This window comes from Patagioenas fasciata, chromosome 2 (genome assembly GCF_037038585.1).
Source record: "Patagioenas fasciata isolate bPatFas1 chromosome 2, bPatFas1.hap1, whole genome shotgun sequence".
NCBI classification, from domain to species: domain Eukaryota; kingdom Metazoa; phylum Chordata; class Aves; order Columbiformes; family Columbidae; genus Patagioenas; species Patagioenas fasciata.
The window spans coordinates 101,215,529-101,241,554 of record NC_092521.1 but is presented as its reverse complement, the minus strand read 5'-3'; the positions used below and the strand labels follow the sequence as shown (position 1 = coordinate 101,241,554).

Below are 26,026 nucleotides of genomic sequence, written 5' to 3'. Positions count from 1 at the left end.
AAGGAGCCCAGGCCTATGCTGTGAAGTTTGAATAGAAATTTCAAGGCCCGGCAGCTCCCCCTCGATAAGCTGCGGCGGGAAGAAAAAAGAAATAATAGAAGAAGAAGGAAAAAAAAAGTGAAGAGCTGAGTGCCCAGTAAAGCGGCGAAAAAGGGGGGGAGAGCGGCGGCTGCTGGAGCTGGAGCTGCAGCTCCTCTCCTCCTGGCTCGCCGCCCGCGGGGGATGAAGCGGGGGGGCAGTCGCCACCGCTTGGCCCCTCCGTCCCCTGCTGGGCTGCTTGGTTGTGCGTAACGCGCACAGAGCATTCGGATTTATTTCCCCTTAGATGTACACCTTCTGACCCGGGCTCAGAAGTAGGGATGCAGCAGTTAGTGTTGTTATTTACAAGTCAGTCAGCAAACGATATTCTGAAAGCAACAGAAAGTCGGAATTTGGAAACACTGTTAGATGAAGCCTGGAGAGTATTTAGTAACAGGGAAGAAGACCGTGGGAAGGATAGGTATCTGCTAATAGCAGCACTACAAGAGAGTAGGGAACTGAGAACTGGAAGGGCTGGAAGGTTTCCAAAGCCTTTAGAAGGAGATCGGTGTGCATGGTGCGGGAAAAAAGGACATTGGCACAATGAATGTCGAGAAAGGCGCAGAGGAAGTAGGCAAAGGGAGAATCGGACGGTAGCAAATGTTGAAAGAGACGGACGGAGGCCTGGGGAATCCACCCTAGCGGATCCACTGGTTATAATGAAGCCAGGGAAAGAACAAAAACAAGTGAAAGTTTGGTAGATACAGGAGCAACATTCTCAACTCTCAATGCCAATAAGTAATGACTACATAGTAGTAAAGGGAGCCACTGGCCAAAGTGAAAGAGCGTAGTTTTGTGAACCTTTGAAATACAGATTGGGTAAACAAGTAGGCATTCACAAACTTCTGTATACGCCTAACTCCGTGAAAGCTCTTTTGGAAAGAGACCTAAAGCTCTACCCGGGTGACTGCATAAGAAACCTGGAAGGTTAATATACAGGGTGTTTCCAAAAGGCGGACCCAGTTGGAAGTCACTGCATCTCTGCAACCACAAACTATCAACTATCCTCTCGATGTTGTCCATACGGCAGGTGATGGGAATACTGCGCATTTATAAAAAGCTTACTAAAACCTGATGAACCATTAAACCACTTGTAATTTTTTGTGTAATTGTAACATATTTGGCCCATCTTTTTTAAACGCTCTCTAACTTCCAGCGACCTCCTTCCCCCCAAAAAAACCAGCCCCCTCCCCACATCGCACCGCTGGAGCAAACAGCGCTCTGCCTCTGAACAAGCCCCCTCCGCTTCCTCGCTGGGCGGGGGGAAAGATGGCCGAGGCTGCGCTCTTCCCCTCCACACCCCGGGGCACCCCCTGCCCTTCCCCTTCCACTCGGGGCTGCGCCGCCCGCCGCCGCTTGGGCGAGCCCCGCGCCGAGGAAGCGGCGGGGGGGGCCGGGTGCCGGCGGCGGCTGCGGGGGGCCCCGGCGGTCCCGCCTCCCCCCGCTGACACTCACGGGCGCCGGGGCTGCGGGTGGGTGCCGGGGGCTCCGCGGGGCCGCCCGCTTCCTCCTCCTTCTCTTCCTCCGCCTTCGCCTCCTCCTCCTCCTCCCCGCGGGGCCTCAGCACCGCGGACAGCGGCGGCGGGGCCCGGACAGCGGCGGCGGGGGGCGGCTCGGTGCCCACCCGCACCAGGGCGCGCCGCGGCCGGCCCAGGGCCGAGCTCACGGAGCCCATGGCCGCCCCGCGCCGCCCGCTGCGCCCCGCCGGTCCCGCCTCTGCGCGGGCAGCGGCCCCCGGCACGGCCCGAGCGCCGCTCCCCTGGCCCCACCTCCCCACACGGAAGAAAAGCTCCCGCTCCGGGCGCGGCCGAGCCCCCCCCACGCCTCACCGAGACGTTGTGTTTCTTCCTCCGCCCCACGCAAAGAGTGTGGGGAGACAGGAGGGGAAGGACACACCCCGAGCACCCCCAGACCGGCGCGCCCTCCTCCACCCTCCCCGGAGAGCCCCGTCCAACCCACAGGTGTCGGCTGCGGTCCGTGAGCGCCATTGGCACCAGGGAGTTCACGGCACCGTTTCAAAAGACACATGCACGCTGCTCTTCATTTTCTTCATAAGGGAGCGGAAGTAAATCCAACACTTTTTGTTCTTTCTTAATGTCCTTATTTGTCGTTCAGCATTTTCTCCTGGGACCAGTCAGAGGGTTCTCTGCTCGCAGATGGAGAGGCAGCACGGTGGTATCCAGTGGACTCAGCACTGTGCGCTCTGCTCTAGCCGACCCTGCCTTGCGCAGGGGGCTTCGGCTGGATGAACTCCAGAGACACCTTCCAACCTCAACTGTTCTGTCCTGTTAGACATTACAATACCATGTACCATGCTATATTGATAGCTTCTAACTGCAGAATTCAGTACTATAGATATAGTCCCCAACTATAACAGCATCACTTGCAGAGGTCTTGTACAATGCAGATGCAGCTCTGAGCTGCTGGAGATTTCCAAAGCCGACTTTAATCTCGTAGCCGTAAAACAGATCTCGTAAAACTTCACCAGGGCACTGCAAGTTGTTAAGGCACTTCAGTACCATCCTAACTGAGACAGATATTTCCTTAGATGTTTAAAACAACAGTAGAACATAGATACGCTTCCCTGAGCATATTGTCCCTGTTTCTGCACCTAACGGCTCAGCAGTACTGACTAGCAACACAAAAGTAACCGGCTGCATCCCTACCAAGAACAGAAGTCAGGTAATTGCAGCCTGTAGTCCCAGGCTTGTCTGGAAAGAATGTGCCCCTTTCCCAAGCAGTTCTGTGCCTCAGAGCTGACTGCCGCCAGCTGCTCTGCTCTCCTGTTACAGCGAGATCCCAAAGCAACTCGACACTGATGCAATAAACTGCGAATGGGAATTTCTTTGCTAGGGCGGTCTGCCTCTTCTGGATGAAAACAGTGCCACTACTGCATCGGAAAGCAAGAAAACAATGGCACACGCAGCCTGTTCTTTTTAACCCTCTGCAACCGTTCCACTAACTTTTTTTTTTTTTTGTCTCAGTGTCTCTACCTGTGTTTTCTTCTTGATTCTACTTGCAGAGAAGACAGTTTCAGCACCAAGTAGCATTTCACAGAATCACAGGATCACAGAATGTTAGGGATTGGAAGTGACCTCGAAAGATCATCCAGTCCAATCGTCCTGTCGGAGCAGGAACACCTAGATGAGGTTACACAGGAAGGTGTCCAGGCAGGTCTTGAATGTCTCCAGCGTAGGAGACTCCACAACCTCCCTGGGCAGCCTGTTCCGGTGCTCGGTCACCCTCACTGTGAAGAAGTTTGTTCTCAAATGTAAATGGAACCTCCTGTGTTCCAGTTTGTACACACTGACCCTTGTCTTACCATTGGTTGTCACTGAGAAGAGCCTGGCTCCATCCTCCTGACACTCACCCTTCACATATTTATAAATATTAATGAGGTCACCCCTCAGTCTCCTCTTCTCCAAACTAAAGAGACCCAGCTCCCTCAGCCTTTCCTGGTAAGGGAGATGCTCCACCCCCTTAATCAACTTCGTGGCTCTGTGCTGGACTCTCTCCAGCAGTTCCCTGTCCTTCTTGAACGGAGGGGCCCAGAACTGGACACAATATTCCAGATGTGGTCTCAACAGGGCAGAGTAGAGGGGAAGGAGAACCTCTCACGACTTACTAACAACCCCCCTTCTAATACACCCCAGAACACCATTGGCTTTTATGGTGACAAGGTTCAGCCACCAGGGCTGTTCCCTGCCTGAGAACACAAATATTTGCCTGCCGAGGGGAAGTGCCAACTGCAACGGGATGCCCTTTCCCTCCACCAGATGACAAGGCTGCAGCAAAACCCAATAACTTTTCAATTCTTGTGAAAGAGGCCAGAGAGAGACCAGCAGATAGGGCAAAGCACTGACTATGCAAATGCTGTTTGATCTTTTGGAAGACAAGCGGGGCTGCTGTGGCAGATCGCCACCACTGGGGTCAGGAAGGAAATTTTTCCCCTGGAGCAGACTGGCACTGGTCCCCGGAGGTTTTTTGCCTTCCTCTGAGAAACAGACAACCTACAAACACACAACCAGCCTCAGACAGCACAAAGCAACTGAAAACAACAAACCCCAAACAACCTCAACCAAGCTAAGCCAAATGACCAAAAAAACCTAAACCACCAAACAACCAAAACCAAACCTACCAAGAAACCCAAACTAGACCACCTATTCAACCTAAACCACCAGAAAACACCTCAACAACCTCCAACAGCCTACCTAAATCAAATCCCCTAACCCAAACTACGCAAAAACAACTAAACCAACCTCAACCAAACCACCCGAACCAACCTCCACACAAACCCTTCAAGCAACCTCAACTGTTGCTTTTTCCATGCGAGCCACGGAACCTGACACACCAATATGATGTTCACAGAGTTCACTTTATTGTCGGACCGGGCTGGCTTTATACCAAAACTGCCCTGTCCACGCGCCTTACAACAATGTGATTGGTTGTAACTCGTGTTGTACAATGACATGATAGGCTGCATGTACTGTCCACGCGCTCTGCACGCATGTGTCCGGCGATTGCTCACTCATTATTACCTTCTATTGGTGCTCCTTTAGTTTCTTTTGTCTCTGGCTTCACCTCTCAGCCAGGCTGGCAGCAACCCCATCCCCCTGGGGCGGGGGGGGACTCTGCCACTACATCTCCCCCTCTTTTATTCAATATTAACAATACGCCGTATCATGCTTTAAAGACAGTGTGAAATACAGGGTAAGAACATTAAGGCTAATACAATTACAATTAACAAGAACAGACCTGTTTTCAATATTCCTTTTAACCAAACAAGGCATTCACCCCAAAAAACCCAATATCTTCTGTTATTTTCTTGTTCTGCAAATCTTCTATCTCTTTAACTTTTAAGTTCAAACAACACATACAATCAAACTCTTCATAACTGTGAACATGTCCAATAACAAAAAATTAATTGCTGCTCTGTTTTACAAAGTGGTATTCTCAACATTGGCTACATTCGTTGCTTAAAGCGGTAACATCTCTGAGGTTATGGGTTGTCATCACTGCAATTGGTTTCTTCTCTGTTAGCTAGCCAACGTCTCACCCACTTTGCTGGGATCCACGAATTTTTGTGGTTACCTGTAGAAACACAAGCATATCCCCTTCCCCAGATTATTAGTGACACAGGACCTTCCCATTGTTGTGTTGTCGGATTAAACACAATAACCTTAGGTACATTTTCGGAAAAATCTTTGACATTTTTGATATGGTGCATAACAACCGGTTCCATTTCAGTTTCACTTCTAGGATTAAGCCAGTTCAGCACATACAGTGCCTTCATCAATACCTCTTCTGGGCTCACACCAATTCCCCCTTGTTTTTTCAAAACAGATGAAAGATTTTTTAATGTATGGTGTGCACGCTCAATAACTGCTTGGCCAGTAGAATTATAAGGGATTCCAAACAGGTGTTGTACTTTCCACTGGGCGAGGAAGGTTGCAAGTCTGTCAGAGTGGTATGCAGGACCATTATCTGTTTTGATTTGTGTAGGGACACCCATGACAGCAAAAGCCTGTAATAAATGACGTTTTACTGCCTTTGCATTTGCTGAGGTCAAAGCTGTAGCCCACAGCAGTCCTGAACAGGTATCTATGGAGACATGAATGTACTTTTGTCGGCCAAATGGTGGAAATTCAGTAATATCAGTTTGCCATAACTGACCTGGCTGCAAGCCCCGAGGATTTACTCCCTTTTGTTGGAGAGGCACTATGCGGGCACAATCAGGACAAGCTGCAATAATGGCTCGAGCTAGTTCCTTTGTAATTGTAAACTGCTTTCGGAGTGCTGCTGAGGATTGATGAAAGAATTCCTGAGCTTGTCTGGCTTGTTCAAAAGGGGATATATCTGTTACTGCACAAGTTTGTCTATAATGCTGTTTCCTTCTACTAAACCACCTGGTATGTTAGTATGGCTTTTTATATGCATGATAAATACTGGTGCTGTCCTATAATCTAATACGTTCCACAAATCTAACAATGCTTCAAACAATAAGGAATTGGAAACTCGCTGCAAAAGCGCTCTGTGTATTCTTTGTACAATTCCCACAACATAAAGAGAATCTGTTACCAGATTAACTGGAGAGTGATGCCATTTTTGTAATGCTGCTAAGCATACTGAGGGCAGTTTCTTTTAATATGTCCTGTCTGTCCGCAAGTAAAACATGCTAGGCCACAAGAAGAAGGGCTTCGGCCTTTCATTGCAGGCATAAGTGCTGCAGCCAAGGCTGCAGCGTGGGCTTGAGCATGTATTTTTGCTTTTTCTACCTCCCGTTGCATCATCGGTACCTGTGTGCAAGCTTCCACCATCTCTGCTAAAGAAACAGTTTTTCCCAAACCGGCTAATATCTGTTGGCATTGGGTGTTTGCATTCATCATAGCCAAATCCTTCCCCACAGCAGCTTTTGCCTCTGGAGTCAAGTTAGGAGAGGCACCTATCGCTTCTTTTAAACGATCCACAAATGTCATATATGGTTCCCCAGGATCCCACTCTATTGTAGAATAGGGTGGCACAGGGTTACCTCTATTTGGCAATTCTTTCACTGCCGCCAGAGCAAGCCCTTGCATTTGCTGCAAAGTCCTTGGATGAAGTGCTGCCTGAGTAGCACCATCCGCATATTGCCCACGACCCAGTAACTGGTCCATGCTAGCTAACCGCAACGGATCGTCAGCTGGTAAACGAACATTTTCTAATACTGCCAATTCCACTTTTCCCTGCCACTTGTCCAAGAACAGTAAACACCCCGCTGGAGGAAGCAATAACTCCATCAGTGCCCTAATATCTGTTTGAGTTAGTACTTGCCCCTTGAAAAATGAATTGATTAGCTGCATCACATGCTTATTATCCATACCATATTGCATAACTGCACTTTGCAATTGCTCAACCGTTTTCCAATCAAAGGGCGACCAATGCCTTTGTCCTCTATTATCTATGTGCACTGGCATTGCTGTAATACTACCAGGTAACATGATCCCTTCAATAGTTGCATCTCTGATTACCCCTTGCCAACGTTGCCCTGCATTATAAGAACGATCTTGAGGAATATCTCTACCCTGACGCACAGGGGCAGCACCCAAATTATCATTATTATCACTGCTATACAATTCCCTTGTGTTTCCCTGTGGATCAGTAAGTCGACACATATTTGCAAACCAATCTGCTAACCCAGTCTCCAGCCCTTTTCCATATCACACTCTCAAATATTCATCTGCTTCTCTTACAGACCACATCCCACCTTCAACACATTGTCTAGCCCATTTTTGTATTCGCTCCCTTTTAATACGGAGCTCCTCGGGAGTGAGGTCTAATTCCGCCCCCTCCCTTTCCTGTTTTCCCCGTTTTTCACATTCCCTGCCAATTGCCTCCAGCCCGTCCTTAATTGCATCTGACGCCTTTTTATATGCTATCAACCGCGAAGTTTTACTGTTACCGCCATCTAGGCGTTTCATAGCTTTTAGAACTTCTTGCATCTGGCTCTCCTGCCATCTCAGTAAGTCCTTCAGGCTCTGCACGTGGCTCTCCTCCTGGAAGTCAGGGCGATTCTGCGGTGCTCCGTCCTGGTGTTCCATCGGGTCCTCCGGCAAAGGCGCGTCGGCTGGATTAACTTGTCCTGGCTTGTTGAAACTTGCTGGTTGCTGCCATTCGTCATCGGAGCCAGGCAATGGCTCAACGGGTGCAGAGGATATAATTTGCTCTCCGCCCCAGAACTCCAGATCTGATACAGGACATACCAGCGGTGCTGATTTTTCGGAGTTCTCGGAGGGCGGGCAGCTCGCGGCGGGCGGCTCCGAGGGGACGGCACACAGCTCCGGCTCCTCTGAGACTTCCTGCATTAGCTGCCTGACCTCCCGTCAGGCTCCGGTGAGATCGCAAGCCTCGCGGCTCCCCCTTGTAACCGCTTCCCATAGTTCGGTCCTTATGTCCTCCCATGTACCGGGAGAAAAAAATTCGTCCGTCGAACAAACACAGCCCTTATGCTGGGCGAATAGTAAAAGGCGCTCCAACGCGTCTTTTTCCAAAATTCTTCCTGTTCGTGCAGCCAGCTGCAGAACACTTTTCACTATTATTTTCTCTTCCACGGATGCCGTGTTTCCCATGCCACCTGCTTCCTCGCAGGCCTACTTTCCACTACGATTGAGCGCCGGGCTGGTGTCGCCCCCACGTGGCGTCCTTCCGTCTTCACTTCCGGCGATCTTGCTTCGATACGAAGTATCACATCGGGGTCACCAAAGTGTTGCTTTTTCCATGCGAGCCACGGAACCTGCCACACCAATATGATGTTCACAGAGTTCACTTGATTGTCGGACCGGGCTGGCTTTATACCAAAACTGCCCTGTCCACGCGCCTTACAACAATGTGATTGGTTGTAACTCGAGTTATACAATAACATGATAGGCTGCACGTACTTTCCACGAGCTCTGCACGCATGTGTCCGGCGATTGCTCACTCATTATTACCTTCTAATGGTGCTCCTTTAGTTTCTTCTGTCTCTGGCTTCACCTCTCAGCCAGGCTGGCGACAACCCCATCCCCCTGGGGCGGGGGGGGACTCTGCCACTACACTCAACAATGGAAACCAAACCTACCTAGACCAACCTACCTAAAAACACAGCCATCCACCAACCTACCTAAACTGCCTACTGAAAACAAACAGAAACAAATCAAACCAACCTCCAATAACCCACCTAAAACACCCAACCTCAAATCATCTAAACAACCTCAAACAAACCACCGACACCAACCTCCAGCAAACTACTGAAAACAACCTCAATGAAAACAACTTCACATACCCCACATAAAACAACCAACGGGGGACAACTTCAACCAAAAATCACCTACATCAAGCTACCTGAACCCACCAGCCTTCAACAACCCAGTCTCCCACAACCACCCTCAAAGAAGAATCTGCCTCAAACAAACCACAACAAACCACCTCAACAACCTCAACCAAGCTACCAAAACCAAAAACCTCCCTCCACCAAAACAGCCCCTGCTTGGAAGGGCTCCAGCCCGGCTGCAACATCCGCAGCTGCCACTCGGCACCTCTCCCTGCGGGCAACACAAGCGCCTGGCAGGGACCAAAGCGCTCCTCGTGCATCCCTGCCCAAGAAGCACAGCAGCAAAACAAGCTGTGGAAGGCAAAACATCTGCTTGTCATCGCTACATGTGATGCTTTGGAAAAGATCCCACAGTACCACATACCTCTTCTTTTGTGCGTGGTCAGTCCCGCGCCTCATTCTCAAGGTTCTCCCTCTTCAGGAACCAGGGAAAGCTTGGCCTCTATTCCTGCTGCTGCTCTCTGCAGCTCTGGGACTTGCCTTTGCCAGCCTGCAAGGGCTGTTTGTTCAAGCTAAAGTGAAGAACGCAGCAGCCTGCTCCTGGCTACACGTGGGCTTGCGTTAAGGATTGTGAGCATTGGCTCTGAAACAGAGTGAGAAACGGAGATGACATGAAATTACATAAAATTAAGTAAATTTTAAAAATAAAATTAAATAACAAAATAAAATAAAATAAAATAAAATAAAATAAAATAAAATAAAATAAAATAAAATAAAATAAAATAAAATAGAAACACTTGTATCCATTGCGTTTTGTGTCCTGGGAAGTGGTTTTTAGGGAAGAGGGAAGGCAAGGGAATGGGAAGGCAAGGGAGAGGGAAGGCAAGGGAGAGGGAAGGCAAGGGAGAGGGAAGGGAAGGGAGAGGGAAGGGAAGGGCAACGGAAGGGAAGGGCAACGGAAGGGAAGGGCAAGGGAGAGGGAAGGGCAAGGGAGAGGGAAGGGCAAGGGAGAGGGAGAGGGAAGGCAGAAGAGAAAAGAAAGCCCTGACAGAGCCCTGAGGGCTCCATACCTGAAATTGTGCTGTTTGGACTGAAAGTGAACTGATTCTCCTCATGCAGTTAGAAACCTTTCTTTTTCACAGCTCGCACGCTCATTATTTGGAATTAGTTTGAGAACAAGAGCTAACACCCCAGCACAGAACTAATGCTTGTAATTGCATTGGTCTGAGAGCCAAGGACATTCTGACTGCTCTGCCCAGGGATGGGACCTGTCGAGGAAGGGGGGCAGAGATGGGACAGAGCTTGACTGACATCCAGGCTGATCAAGAAGAGTATTTCATCCCATTAGCATCACGGTCATTATTTAAGGAGGGAGGGGATCTTTCTCACTCTCTCAGGCGTGCAGTGGAATCTTGATCAACTGGCCACATGGGTCAGGAAAGCTACCTGGCAAGCAAAAAGATCCATTGCACTCTTCTGCTCAGCACATCAAGATTTGCCCTCTAAGTCTTGGCAATTTCTTGAATATCACCAAGAATGAAAACAGGTTTCAAAGAGCAACATGGCATGACCAAATAATAAATACTTCTCTTTAAGTCCACTCATTTGTTTAATCTCTGCCTAGACCTTCAGGAAATGGAAAACCAAACTCACTACGGAGAAGTTCAACACAACAACCCACGCCAAATCAAGGCTACCAGGTAGGAACCCGATGACAAGGATCGGTCACGCAACTGCTACTCTATGACAGGGCTGCCCCGAACAGATCACCCCCAAGGATTCAGTCCAAGGCAGAAACTACTCAGCTGGCAAACATTCCAAAAAAACAAACACGTTTGGCTTACAGACCTTACAGCAAGTTTTCCCTCAGGAAACACAAAATGAAAGAGCAACAACAAGCAGAAATAATACTCACAAGCCTGTAACCTCTTCGACGGGATTTTCCCGCACCGGCCGACACCGCCGGACCCGGCGGGCACAGCCGCTCCCCCCGCTCCAGCTGCCCGCCAAGCGGCGGCGCCGAGCGCGCCACCCACGCGTGCCCGCAAGCGGCCCCGCCCTCCCCGCCCGCCCGCCCGCCGGGCACAGGCCGGGCCCCAGCGCAGCCCCGCCCGGGCACCGGGAGAGCGCGGAAGCGTCGCGGCGCCGCTTACCGAGCGGCAGCAGCAGCTGAGAGGGGCTGTCGCTCGCCTTGGCCGCCATGCTGGACACAGACCCGAGCAATCGCTACCGCCTCCCGCAAAGACCGAGCCAGCAGCCCCGACGAGCGGATGGCAGAGCCGTCGCTCCTCCGCCCCGCCCCGTGTGCCGGTAAACGCGGGAAGGAGCGGGAGTCGCGCGTTTTGTCTGTCTCCCGAGAGAGAGTTCGAGGAAAAACTCTTCCCGCCCCCTGTCCCTTCTTCTCCAGCCGGGCAGCCTCCTTGAGCTGCCGCCGCTACACGCGGTGCCGACAGCCCGGTGGCCCCGATGTGCCACCCCACCCTTACATCGCTCTTTTTCTTTTGTGTGGAGTGTCCGGTGGAGACTTTGAAGTGCTGTGTGTCACAGCTATTTTATGTGCTGATTTTTTTTCCACCCTATTTTCTCATTAATTCACAAGAAAGTTGTTGCAAGAAGGATTTTTGGAAACTCTTGAACATCCGTAGAATTGGCTTGGACCCAAAAGAGCACTGTCTTTTCAAACACGTTTTGCATTCTTATTACTACAGCACTAAAGAAAACCGGTATTTCGACTTCTACAGCCATTGCACATTCTGTGGCGGGTCAGAGTCCAGAAGAACTGAGCCTTCATAAGCTCTGTCCTCTGCCTCGGAGGGTGACGCTCCCTCCAGAAACGCCCCCACCTCTCAGGGGAGGGACAGCTGCTGGTGTCCCGGGGCTGCAGGCTGGGCTCTCAAACGAGCTGAGTTCCCAGCTAACTCCGAACAACTCGGCTTTCGGCTCCTGAAGTGAAATACAACCTTGGCAAACACCTGATGCTGCTGCCCTGCTGGGCTGGGCACAGGAGCCCTTCGCCGTGACCAAGGCAGGGAGATGCAACGCTGGGCTTGACTCGCGGCGCAGCTGCAGGGCTGGTGTGTCATCCTGCAGCAGAGGGGGATGAAGTGCCAGCTGAGATAGTGACAGTGACTGTGCCAGCCAGCACAGGCAAGTTACAGGAACAACCACGAAGCCACAAATGAAATGCAAAGAGTACATCATGGGAAAGAGCACTGGATCAGCACCCGGTGGATTGTCCCTTTGTTTTCTGTTGACTATCTGTGTTCTTTCTTTAATCATATTTCTTTCTACTGATGTATGTTTGGTAATTTTAATCCATTTTGGGGTTTTCTGGATATTAGTTTTCCTTTATTTTACAAGGGGAAAATGGTGTGGGACAAATTTTTATTCATACATGGTACAGGACTAACACTGTCTTTGCCAGTGCCTAACCAGACTCTATTGACTGGAGCTTGGGACTTGATACAAGGGTTCATGCAAATTTGGAAGCAGAGGGACCAGGGGATGTGTCTCAAGCAATACTACAGGGTGTTTCAAACACATGGTCCCAATTTCAAATGCAGAGTGATTTCCAATTGGCTCCATCTTTTAGAAACATCCTGTACTTGGGGAGAGTTGTGGAAACAAACTTGAGATGGGTCCTATGTTACCTCTGTTCCTGTTCCTCGTACCATAGTACCGTGGTGGGATTCCTCCTCTGAAGGCGCTTCTTTTGAAGTAAATAAAACGTCTGTTGGAAGGAATTGTGGAATTTCAAATACGTGGTTATTACACCTTTGGACAAATGTTTGCGTTAAAAACGGAGGCAAATTTTCTCTCCTTCTCCCTATATATGTGTATGTAGACTGTATAGTTTATAAAGACATGTAAATATAGAAAATTAAATCTATGAATGTGCGCACACAGAAGCCCACAGGAGACCCCCGGAGATTGCAGGAGACCGTCGGAGACCGAAGGACACCGCTGGAAGCCATAGGACACCATGGGATCTGCGTCTTGGCTTAAAAAGGAAAAAGGTTTTCACATTCCAGCAAGTAATTAAGACTTTTGTTTTCTCTCTCCTTCTCCCTATACATGTGTATATGGACATTATAGTTTATAAAAATATGTATATATAGACAATAACAACTATAAATGCAGGCACACAGAAGCCCACTGGAGACCGCCGGAGATTGCAGGAGACTGTGGGAGACTGAAGGACACTGCTGGAAACCACAGGACACCACTGGAGAACGTCGGAGACCAAAGGACACCGTGGGACCCGCACCTTGCCTGAAAAAGGAAAAGTTTCTTAACATTTTACAAATACTTCAGACTTTTTCTTTCTCTCTCCCTCTGTAAATACTAGAAACGCAGTACAGGAGGAAGGGAGAAAAAGTCTTCTTTTGAACTTACAATCATTATGATGTTATCTGCTACAATAATAGATTTGAACATTAAAAGAAACACACTCCTAGTGATGCATCAATAAAAACCACAAAAGATTTGTATCGATTCTAGTGTAACATTGTATCTGCTGAGATTGTGGCTTCGGTAGATGTCAGTTGGGGAATAGATAGACTGCAGGAAAGTTTGTTGACAGAAGTGGGAAACTTGGATTTTTTTTCCCAGTTAACTTTTTTTTCCCCTTTCCTTTTCTACCCACCCCTGCTTAGGCTCACGACCTTCCAAAAGCTATTGCGGCAGATCACACACTTCTTCTGAAGGATCCAGATGCTGCAATGATGCAGAGAAATGTGGCCTACTGTCCGAGCAGACCTGATGCTGAGGCGCAAATTAGAGACTTGGAGACAAAAGCCTGCAAGGTATGTTTTTTATTCAGAGGGTGGTCTTTTGGAACCCTTCTATCATTCCTCTGATGGGCAAGATTCAAGGGTCTCATTTGCTTACATGTCCTCTGCTCCTCCACTCCTTCCCCTCTTGCTGTTTTCCTTCATCATCTGTGTTGTGTCTTCCTGTTGCCTTCAGTAATTCTTATCTCTGGCATTTTGTTTTTTCTTCCCAGGTTTGGTCATGAATTGGTAACAGGGTTGTTGGAAGAAGTACTGGAAGTAAGGCTGGACTGGCAACAAATCCACACTGTATTTTGGCAAAAAAGGGACATGGTTAGGTTGATTACTCCCCTGTCTTGGAGATGACAGGGACTGATTCGGGGCCAGCACCCCAAAGGCTTCCTCCCAAGGGTGCTGGTCAGAGTTGGGGTGGGCGGGGCTACACACGTGTGGCTGTGTCACCCCCACGTCACAATGCCAGCACCCGGCAACACAGCACTCACATTGCCCCGGGCAGGATCAAAAGGAGCAGCCGGGTCCCGCGTCCACTGCCAGAGCTGGCCCGGGGGCAGCCCCAACACATCCCGGAGGAAGCACTTGAGGAGCTGGTGGCATCACAGGGCAGGGGCTGAGGGAGGAAGAGCTCGCGTGAGGCTGCTGGAGGTTCTCCACTGTAAGACAATCTGCTGCCAGGGCCACCTTCAAACCTCAGCTCATGGATGGAAATCCTTTTCAGCTGGATAGCAGTGGAGAGACCAAGGGAATTTCTTCTCTGCTTGGAACGCCCACTGATGTCCCACCAGGCACAGGAAGGATTCTTGCCCCCAAGGTCCATAAGGTCAGAGGCGTTTGGGCACTCTCGGAAGTCCGGAAGATGGCTCCAGCTCAAGGGAGGATAGGATAGGATAGGATAGGATAGGATAGGATAGGATAGGATAGGATAGGATAGGATAGGATAGGATAGGATAGGACAGGGCTGGGGCAGGTCCTGGGAGGCGTGAGCAGCCTGTGGGACAAGGAGCCAGGTCTGGCTCACATGCTCAGGGAACAGCCGATCGCCAGCGCTGGGGTCAGGAAGGAATTTTTTCCCCCGGGGCAGATTGGCACTGGTCCCCGGGGGTTTTTTGCCTTCCTCTGCAGCATTGAGCATGACCACTTTGCAGAGCTCCTCTGGGCCCTTTTGGCTCGGATCCTGCCTGCTGCTCAAGCACCAGGAAGATGGCCTCTCGTGCCCTGCAGCTGGGGGGAGGAAGGCTTTTTTTTTCCCCCAGGTGGGACGGCAAGCGTCTCCGGGGGTTTTTTGCCTTCCTCTGCAGCGCTGAGCACGGCCCCTTGCCACGGCTTCTTTGGGCCATTTGGGCTGGGTGCCAGCTGCTCCATGAGCTGGCCCTAAACTTAGCTAGAACAGCCTGCCCAAACCAGCATAGAACAGCTCACCTAAACCAACCTTAAAGAAGCTAAACCAATCTGCCTTAAAAAACTTCAGTCAGCCACCAACAACCTAAACAGAACCTTAAACAATCTACAACAAATTACCTAAAACTACCTAAACCAAACTAAATAAACCAACCTAAACACCCTAAAACAAACCTACCTAAACCAAATGATCGAAATAATCCTACCTAAAACAAACCAAAACTACATAAACCGGCATTTCTCAGCCAACCTTAAGCAACCTAGAACCAAACAAGCTAAACAAACCGAAATCAACCAATCTTAACCCTAGATAACCATTAAACAATCTCAAATAACTTCAAAACTGTCTAATAAAGGATAAAACTACCTAAAACAACCGATCTAAACCAACCTCAAAAATATGAAACTAAACGACATAACCTGACCAAAATGACCTAAAGCAAACAACCCAAAGCTAAATAGAACCACTGAAACCAACCGACAGTGACCAAGCTAAAAACCAATCTAGATCAACTCAACTTCAACAACAAAGCTAAAACACCCTAAAAAACCTCAACAACAAAAATCCAGCCAACAGCCACCCTATCCCAGGCAGTGTCTCACTTGGATGTGTCTGCAGTCTTGGAAGCCTGACTACCCCAGGTTCTCCTCCTAACGGACCCTGAGCTTGTTTGGAGGTCCTCAAGCACAGCGCAGCTACCGTATACCCTTGACCTAGCAATGGTTCGCCTCTAGCGGGGAACGTCGTCCTCTTTGAGCAAGGCAGGGAAACACATGGAGCAGGGAAGGAGGAAGGGGACGTCTGCCGAGACAGCAGAAACAGCCCAATCGAGCCTGGTGATTAGTGGGGGGACACATGTCCCAGCGAGATTGCACTCACATCCAAAGCATCCAGACACAACCGAAAACCAACAAAACACAACGTACATCTAACCAAACCACCTAAAGCACCCTCAACAACCAATCTAAGCCACCCCAGCCTGAAGGAACCCATCTTCAAAACATGCAACCTCAAGAACGTAAACCAATCTGCTTTAAAAAACTTCAGTCAGCCACCAACAACCTAAACAGAACTTCAAACAATCTACAACAAATTACCTAAGCCAACCTAAACCAAACAAAATAAGCCAACCTAAACCAAATAAACCAACCTAAACACCCCAAAACAAACCTACCTAAAACAAATAATCTAAAAAATCCTACCTAAAACAATCTAAAACTACATAAACCGGCATTTCTCAGCCAGCCTTAAGCAACCTGAAACCAAACAAGCTAAACAAACCGAAACCAACCAATCTTAACCTAAAATAACCATTAAACAATCCCAAATAACTTAAAAACTATCTATTAAAGGATAAAACTACCTGAAACAACTAATCTAAACCAACCTCAAAAATGTGAAACCAAATGACATAACCTGACCAAAATGACCTAAAGCAAACAACCCAAAGCTAAATGGAACCACTGAAACCAGCCTACAACGAAACACCCAATGAAACCACCCAAACAACCCAACCTAAACCAGCATAGAACAACTCACCTAAATCAACCTTAAACAACTGCAACCAACCAGCCTTCAAGAATGTCAACCAATCTAGCTTCAAAATCTTCAAACAACCAGCCATCAACAACCTACAAAGAACTTTCAACAACCTACAACATACTACCTGAACCAACCTAAATCAACCTCAAGCAACCAACCGAAACCAAAGATAAACAACTTTCAATGACCTCCAAGAACCCAGCTTCAACAACATGAAGCCTCTGAGAAACAGGCAACCTACAAACACACAACCAGCCTCAGACAGCACAAAACAACTGAAAACAACAAACCCGGAACAACCTCAGCCAAGCTAAGCCAAATGACCTCAACCACCAAACAACCAAAACCAAACCTACCAAAATTCCCAAACTAAACCACCTAGTCAACCTAAGCCACCAGAAAACACCTCGATAACCTCAAAAGCCTACCCAAATCAAATCACCTCATCCAAACTACCTAAATACAACTAAGCCAACCTCAAACAAACAACCTGAGCCAACCTCAAAACAAACCCTTCAACGATGGAAATCAAACCTACCTAGAACAACCTATCTAAAAACACAGACATCCACCAACCTACTTGAGCCGTCTACTGAAAAAAACAGAAAAAAATCAAACCAACCTCAGAGAACCCACCTAAACCACTCAACCTCAAATCATCTAAACAACCTCAAACAAACTACTGAAAACAACCTCCACAAAAACAGCTTCACATACCCCACCTAAACCAACCAATGGAAAACAGCTTCAACCAAAAATCACCTACATCAAGCTACCTAAACCCACCAGCCTTTAACAATCAGCTTCTCACAACCACCCTCAAAGAACAACCTGCCTCAAACAAACCACAACAAACCACCTCCAACCACCTCAGCAACCTCAACCAAGCTACCAAAACCAAAAACCTCCCTCCACCAAAACAGTCCCCGCTTGGAAGGGCTCCAGCCTGGCTGCACCATCCACAGCTGCCACTCGGCACCTCTCCCTGTGGGCAACACCAGCGCCTGGCAGGGACTAGAACGCTTCTTGTGCATCCCTGCCCAAGAAGCACAGCAGCAAAACAAGCTGTGGAAGGCAAAACATCTGCTTGTCATCGCTACATGTGATGCTTTGGAAAAGATCCCACAGTACCACATACCTCTTCTTTTGTGCGTGGTCAGTCCCGCGCCTCATTCTCAAGGTTCTCCCTCTTCAGGAACCAGGGAAAGCTTGGCCTCTATTCCTGCTGCTGCTCTCTGCAGCTCTGGGACTTGCCTTTGCCAGCCTGCAAGGGCTGTTTGTTCAAGCTAAAGTGAAGAATGTATCAGCCTGCTCCTGGCTACACATGGGCTTGTGTTAAGGATGGTGAGCATTGGCTCTGAAACAGAATCAGAAACGGAAATAATATGACATGAAATAACGTAACATGATATAACAGAAAATAAATTAATAAATTAACAACAAGAACAACAACAACAACAAATAAAGTAAAATAAAATAAAGTAAAATAAAACAAAATAAAATAAAAAGATACACTTGTATCCATTGTATTTTCTGTTCTTGAAAGTTGTTTTCAAGGGAAGAGAGAGAGAGTAGAGAGAAAAGGAAAGGGGAAGGAGAAGGGAGAAGGCGAGGGAAGGGAAGGGAAGGGAAGGGAAGGGAAGGGAAGGGAAGGGAAGGGAAGGGAAGGGAAGGGAAGGGAAGGGAAGGGAAGGGAAGGGAAGGGAAGGGAAGGGAAGGGAAGGGAAGGGAAGGGAAGGGAAGGGGAGTTCTGCTTTGTTACGCCTGGAGGTCTGCATGACAAGCCCTGAGAGAGCCCTGAGGGCTCCATACCTGAAAAATGATGCACTATTAATTTTTTTCTGATGAGAATCAACACAGGAAAATTCTAAATTGTTAAGCAAAGAAAGTATTTGGCACAGTTGCACTTGGTCAACATCCCATTCTTTTCAACAAGTGAACAAGTGCAATCAAATTTCTTTCAAGAGCCATACAGAAGGAGAAAGTACAGATTCTGCTCTGTATGACAGCAAGCAGGTGAAGGAGCTGCTACTGAGTTGAAAACTACATGGGCTCTGCTGTGTCAGTTTTGATCCGGGGGAAGAAAACCAGCCCTTATTCTTTCACTATTTAGGTCCACTTTTTCTCATTTGCAAAGTAGATCCACTACTTGGAAAGACTGATGTACAAGTTTGTTAATAATTTATCATGGCTCTGTTTTGAATACTGGCATTTTCCACTGCTTTTATTATACCTGTTATTATGAGATCATGACATCACCTATCATACAAGTGTAACTTTCTTAACTTTGAAATGAAAACTTCTGGACAATACACAAAGTTACACAAGCGAGGGAAGTACACAGTGATTTCACAGGCAATTTGGAACTGGGCTCCTGACTTGCATTTCTGACTTTGAAAACCTCTCTCCAAATCATTTGCCATCTTTCATTAAGATCCAGCAATAGTTCTCTCCTGTGCCTCCTGCTTTCCCTTAGTCATCCAAAGCCCACAGAGCTGCACCACAGGCTTGAAGAACAGTAGGCCAGGCTCATGTCCCGTTTCTGTTACCTAGTTTTTATGTATCATTTCCCACTAATTAAAACACCCAGTGATTCCTCATCACACATGACACTTCAGTTAGTACAGCCACACGTTAGTTTAGCAGCATTGTATTTGCACAGATTAGCTGTTGAACCCTCCAGATGATGCCTTGCCTTTCAAGAAGGGTGTAATACAACTTCTGGGATTCTACAGAAAGTCAACAGGGCAATAGTGAAGAGAAACAAGTGTGCTTAAACATCTAAAAGGTAGCTATGAAGAAAAGCTTTTGTGTACATCCACTGCACACAGGACACAGAATAATGAGGCTTAAGGTAAAAACCTGAAAAACGTAGGGTATGTAGCAACCTTTGCAACAGCAGTAATATTAAAGGAATTTTTAAAGAACAAATTAGACAAGCATTTGTAAGGAATTATACCAAAAACTGATCATCCTCCTTTGGGATGCGAGCAACACCAGACTATCTTTAAAGGTTCTTCTTTCCTCATTGCTGGTCCCCTGTGTGTTTCCGTGGTCATCACACAAGCATCATCATATTATCAAGGATTAACAGAATATGGATGCACAGAAACTGTCTTTAGAGTGATGTCCACAGACCTTGGAGTCAAGATCTGCTCTTTTTCTCTCCCAAGCTGCAGTTTAAGACTGTTTTCAAAATACTGAGTGAAGTAGAAACTAAATGCACACACTGGAACATGCATAGAATTGTGTTAAAAACAATGCAATGCAATAGTTCTACACTGGCTAGAAATCTTTGAAGTGTTCAGATGAAGACTCAATTTATTTCTAGGAAACAAAGTATTTGGGGCCAAAATCAACATGATGTTCCAATACAATCTAATTTTTTTAAAAACAGTATTTTTTTTTTAATGTATTGAAAAATGCTGGAGAAGGAAATTGGGACAGAAATGAAAACCCATTCAGGGAGTCAGTGGTATAGATTGTCACCACGCAATCTAAACATGGTAACTGCAGCTCATGTATTCAGAACAAGTGAGTCAAAAGTTGCACACTCCCTGAGATAGGGAAGGGTCTTTCTCCTTTAACAGGCTCAAGCCAGAAGCTCTCACTGTATTTTGAGCTAAGACACAGTGAGCAGAACGCAGCTTTTCTGACAGATAAATGAAGACAAAAGGACCTAGTGCAGCAACTTCTCTGCAGTCTCTCGCTCCTGAGCCCCCTTCTTCAACTCTTCTTTCTTCTGGAGATGGGAAGGCAAAGCGTGTCCTGTCCCTGGGAGCCCACACAGCACCCTACTTGTCCATGGGAAGAGCCAGCACCTGCCATTCCTCTCCAAAGACATTTATGCACAGAGATGAGTGGAGCAGTGGATCAGGGAAGCATAAGCTGCAGTGGACATGAGTTAGAATCAGTTCTTTTCTTGTCCATGCTGACAAAATAAAACCAGCAATTCCTTACTTCATAGAAATTCTCCTAAAGTAGTAGCTGCTCCCAATACCTCTCGAGTTTTTGATATCACAGGAGAACAGACGCAGCCAGAACATTTCCTCTAATGGCTGCTCTGAACTACACAGGCAGGCACGGGCAGCTCCCAGTGCAATTAAATACACACAGCACCACTTGGTGGTGAAAGCAGAATCACCACTGACATGAAGAAGAAGATTTAACACCAGCCCTCTTTTAGGTTTGGTTCAGTTTTGGTTTTTAACCCCTTGAACATGAAGTGGGTCTGGTCTGTCCGTCCTCGCTTGCCAAATACCATTTTGGTGCCTTCACTAAAAGAAAGTGGAGCTACCGAGCAAAAGAAGTCCAAGAGAGCTGAACCTCAAAGCCAGCAGAACCAAAGGCTTCTGAGCGCCACACAGATGCATCCACTTCGAGGAGCTTCCAGAATTCTGCAACATTTTATCACATGGTTTCTGGTGACACAGCCTGAAGATATGTTTAAACACATGATCCAGCTTAGTATCTGCCTGTACCCCAAAGAAGAGCAACACCAGCTCACAACTGGTGATTTCTACAGACCTGGGCCGTAAACAGACGCACCAGACACAGAAAAACCAAAGGCTTAGAGCAGCTGAAATACAACTATTATTTTTCCATTCCATCAACCAGTTATGAAACTACCTATGGCTTGTGCACTTACAGAACAGAACACAGTAACTAACAAAAAGAAAGTCTTTGATTCGGAAGAGATCAGTGCGTCTTTACAAGAAGTCATGAGTTCAACATACAAAGTCAGTATTCTCATTAGCAACACACCTTCCCTGAATAGGAACTCCTCACCTTTTATCAAATGTCAGCTGCAAGAGCTTGTAAACAAAACAAAACAACCCACACCAAAACCCACCCACACCCCAAAAGCTCTGTTTAGATTATACACCTACATAAAACATGTCTTTGTAGATGATAACTGTTGAATTCATACTTCAGGTCCTTCTCCTCCAGGAACCAGCTATGAAAGGTAAACACCATTTTCTGTTTGAGTTCTACAAACCCATATGCGACAGTTCTTGTTTTACAACATTTTAGCAGATGGAGACTTCAGGGTTGACCACAAAAGTGGTTTTTATATTCAATATGATCTTACTCTCCCAACAGATGAAGTCAGTTACTGCCAGACAAGCACATGCTAAAAAGAACCTCCAAAATACAAGGAATGCTTAACAAAACAGAAATGAGTTCCTAGATAACACACATTTTGGCTTTTGTCTTTGTTCTTCACTTCAAGGAAACAATTCTCTCTAGAAATGCTACAGTTCATTTCTAAAAGGACAAAGAACATGCTTCCTTTCATGAAGCATTTCTCCAGTCACTCATTCTTCCCCAGACTGGCGCTGGACTGGGAAGGTGGTTTCCTCCTGTCAACTTCTAGTGCTATGCACAGTCCAACAAGTAATAGAGCCTGAACCCTTCTACAGGCAGCAGGGAGCCAGGCAGCATTGCACTTTCCTGTGAAGAAAGTAAAGAACTGACTGTGTACACATGTGCAGGCACGTTGCAAGAAAAGCCAGAGGTCACGAATGCATTGTAAAGAACAAGTTTTATTTTAGTTACCTCTCTACTGGGGGATCTCCGAAGCCACACCTGAGCTCCCAGGCAGAGGTGACACCAGCGGGGACGCAGGCGCTGGTCAGTTCAGCCCTGCTGGAAGATCGCTGGGCCTGCTGAGCTCGCCTGTATTCCAAGGCTTCAGGCAGGCGCAGCCTCCCGCTCTTTCTCACAACAAAGCAGGAATCTCAGACATAGTGATAAGGTGCCTAGAGTTCCTCACAGGCCTGTGTTATCTAACACAGAGGTTCTGCTCATCAAGCACACAAGGTCAGTAAAACAATGAGTGTGATGTATGTGCTTTTTCTACAGAGTGGTGCAAGTCACTTGAGAGTATTTACATTTAACTAACCTCCCCACCAAATCTTCCACAATATCGCCATACATTCCACCCCCTCACTCACATGTCTTGCTTCTGCTGGGGCCGACAAAGCCAGAGTTGTTCATTTGGGCTTGTGAGGTGTAGCACAGAGCAATTTACAGGGGCACACAATAAACACATACAGAAAAAGGAAAAAACATATTTCTACAATAATCAGGTGTCCCATTCATCTTGTCAAGGAATTAAATGAGTCATTCAGCCAGGCATTAGTTCCAAAGATGCAAGATGTTGTCTTCCATGCTGGCTAGTTCATCATCTGTGTTGAAGCAACACATGACTTCAAAATCAAAGCAGCATTTGCAGCTACTACCTACTCAGAGAAACAACAATAAGAAACATTAATGTTAAAATCTCTTAGCATAGCACAATTCTGTAACACAGCTATGGGGGTTGTCACCTTCCAGTAATACATATGCTGTTGCTCCAGCTCCTTCAGCTGGTATCACTCTGGGTTTAACAACCTGCTGTGGGCTAATTGCCCACACAGACTGAAAAGTCGTGGCCTGCACTTTTTCAGATTGGACTTCAGTTGGATGTTGAGTCTGTGACACCAATAACATCGTTCAAGTGCTGTTTCCTCTAGATAAAACACAGGTGTTCACTGAAGACACCTGAAATACAAGAACTCGAGAATCTGATATTAGTAAAGGATGTAACATAAGAGGAGAAGTCAGGGTACTAAACCATACAGCATTCTCTGGAGTCATATGAATTTTTACATCTGGATCAATAGGCTGCAGTCCCACTTCACAATTCATTGGTGTGAATAATTTCATTTCCCCTGTAGTTAGTGCTCACACTGTATCCACAGAAGTGTATACATATTGCCACCCCTAGATGGGAGTATGGAGCCAATATAATCAACCTGACAGGTATTCAAGGCCCACTGACCCCATTTTACCTTTCCCCATGCTCTTAAATGTAGCTGTGTACAAGCAGTACAATGATGTAAGCATGTTTTACAAGTACATAACAGCAAAGGGGTTTGATTGTGACCAATGTCCCATGTGTGTGCAGCATAAGCTGATCTGTGTCCACAAGCTATACGCACATTTAGAGCTTGAGCATGCAGCTCAGCAGAGGTCATATTATCTGCTTTCTTACTTTTTTGAGACACAAATGAATCAATTTATTGTGCTCTGCTATTAACCCTTCACAAGGGGAATCCTCCTCCGCAGAAGATGTAGGGATGAAAATTCTCCAATGCCCTAAAAATCCTAAAAAGGCATGTAACTGTTTTACTGCAGCTGGTACAGAAAACTGCTGGACTGTGTGCTACACTTTATCTGGTGTTTCTCTAAGCTGCCTATGCCAAACTATTTCTAAAAATAGTACAGTAGTGCAAGGGCCCTGTGTTTTCGTCAGAGTAATTGCCCAGCCTTGGTCCTGCAAATGCACCTTCAAAAATTCAGCAGCTGCTTCAGTTTCTTGTTGTCACACTGCCATAATCAACAGATTATCAATATCATGGCAATCAGTAACAGTACCCGACCACAGTGCTATATCAGCTACTATCATTTGGTGGCAGACAGAGGGACCGTGTTTGTACCTCTGAGAAAATACTTGGCAAGTATATTGCTTTTGTTGCCAGGTAAAGGCAAACTGGTCTTGCACTGAGGTGGCAGTTGGGGTGGAGGGTGGGTGCAGTGTTGGCGGGGGGGCTAGGGCTGGTTGGCTTTTTTGCATAAGCATTAACTTTTGCAAGCAGCAAAAAATTTGTGATGGTATGATCCCGCTTATTTCTGATTGTGGGATACCAGCTTGTACTAAATCATTCCACATTAGTGTTCTCATCACCTGTGCTCTAACTCTTTTCAGTTTTGCCAGATTTCCATTATCCACCACCCAAACAGAGGGTTCTGAAATTACAGCCCCAATTCCCCTCAAGGCATTTGCTACAGTGCCTGCATTACCTGTAGCACTTGTCACTGCTACCCTGTCCGAATCGGATCCCATAATCAATGCATACACCATCCCCATCTGCCGCACTAAATCAATACTTTCCTCCATTGTGCACCAATTTCCATGGGACAACACAAATTCAACAGGTTCAGCATACACTGTTAAAACTGCTGCACACAAACATGGACATAGCATAGGTGCAATAATATCTTGCCTGTCCGGACCTCTGACAGTTTGCAGCTGAGCATATCCTTGTTGTATCTGATCATCATAGACTATAGGGCTTAAGAAATCTTTTTCAGCTGCTAATCAATGGATAAATACAGCTACACTATCCCAAGCCGGCAATATCTGTGCCGGAATTCCTTCCCCGCTCGTCTGCTGAGAGATCTCTGAAAATGCCGTTAACTCCTTCGGAGAGTGAGTATGTGCTATCTGCCCCGTCTCATTTGCTTGTTCCTGCTGCAGCACCGTTTGTATGGAGGTTGTGCTCCCACCACTTCCCCTGACTTAAATGTCAGGATGAAATTCAGACTCAATAACGGAGTCTGAGGATTCACTCCAAATATTTCCATCCCATTCCTTGGGATTCCAAGAGTGTTTTGTGGTAAGAGTACAAACCTGAGAACACAAAAACTTACTTTTGGCATATTTTTCCTTTTGTTCCTTAGCAATACATGCTAGCAACCACTCTATATCATCTTGCAGCTCATAGCACCTCTCTGCTTGAACAGTAATTACTTCTTGTGCAATCACATTTGCATCCTGTAAAATCTGAACCTCCTTTTCCAGTTCTCTTATTTTACTCTTCAATGCAACAACGTCACGATCAAGAGCTCTAAGACGGGTAACAAATAACCATCCCAACCTCCCTGCTAATTTGCAAGAAGTTGTTGATACCACTCTCCATGGAAACTTTAGCATAGCTGCTTGAATTAGCTGGTGGGGGGTAATCACTGCCCCATCATCAATCTGAGGTCATGCCTCCAGCGGAGCAAACTCAGACAGGAGAGCAGCCACGGGAGATCAGCACTCCATACTGGGCCATCCTGGAATTTCGGGAGTCACCCTCAAGGCCTCCTGAGTCCCCAGTGTTTTTGCAAACCACAGTATGGCTGGTTCTAGCAACTGCTGACTAACGCCAAATGTGTACACATACACAGGCACATCACAAGAAGAGCCAGAGGTCACGAAAGCATTGCAAAGAGCAAGTTTTATTTTAGTAATCTCTCTACTGAGGGATCTCCGAAGCCACACCTGAGCTCCCAGGCAGAGGTGACACCAGCGGGGACACAGGCGCTGGTCAGTTCAGCCCTGCTGGAAGATCGCTGGGTCTGCTGAGCTCCCCTGTATTCCAAGGCTTCGGGCAGTTGCAGCCTCCCGCTCTTTCTCACAACAAAGCAGGAATCTCAGACATAGTGATAAGGTGCCTAGAGTTTCTCACAGGCCTATGTTATCTAACACAGAGGTTCTGCTCATCAAGCACACAAGGTCAGTAAAACAATGAGTGTGATGTACGTGCTTTTTCGACAGACTGGTGCAAGTCACTTGAGCGTATTTACATTTAGCTAATCTCCTCGCCGAATCTTTCGCTA

General features: G+C 47.1%; 3 long non-coding RNA genes across 4 annotated transcripts in view; 2 read left to right on the top strand and 1 right to left on the bottom strand.

Moving 5' to 3' along the window:
• Window positions 1-26,026, top strand: part of LOC139827229 (uncharacterized) — a 227,958-nt gene that overhangs the window by 6,240 nt on the left and 195,692 nt on the right. The gene's annotated exons all lie outside the window — the stretch shown is intronic.
• Window positions 1-26,026, bottom strand: part of LOC136098356 (uncharacterized) — a 106,611-nt gene that overhangs the window by 47,886 nt on the left and 32,699 nt on the right. The gene's annotated exons all lie outside the window — the stretch shown is intronic.
• Window positions 11,536-15,815, top strand: LOC136097540 (uncharacterized). 2 transcript variants are annotated; one of them, XR_011737635.1, is made up of 4 exons: window positions 11,536-12,090; window positions 12,770-12,897; window positions 13,004-13,668; window positions 13,869-15,815. It is a non-coding gene; the product is annotated as an uncharacterized lncRNA (long non-coding RNA). The 2 variants fall into 2 exon arrangements; XR_010650834.2 differs by having other exon boundaries at window positions 11,536-12,010; window positions 13,869-15,813.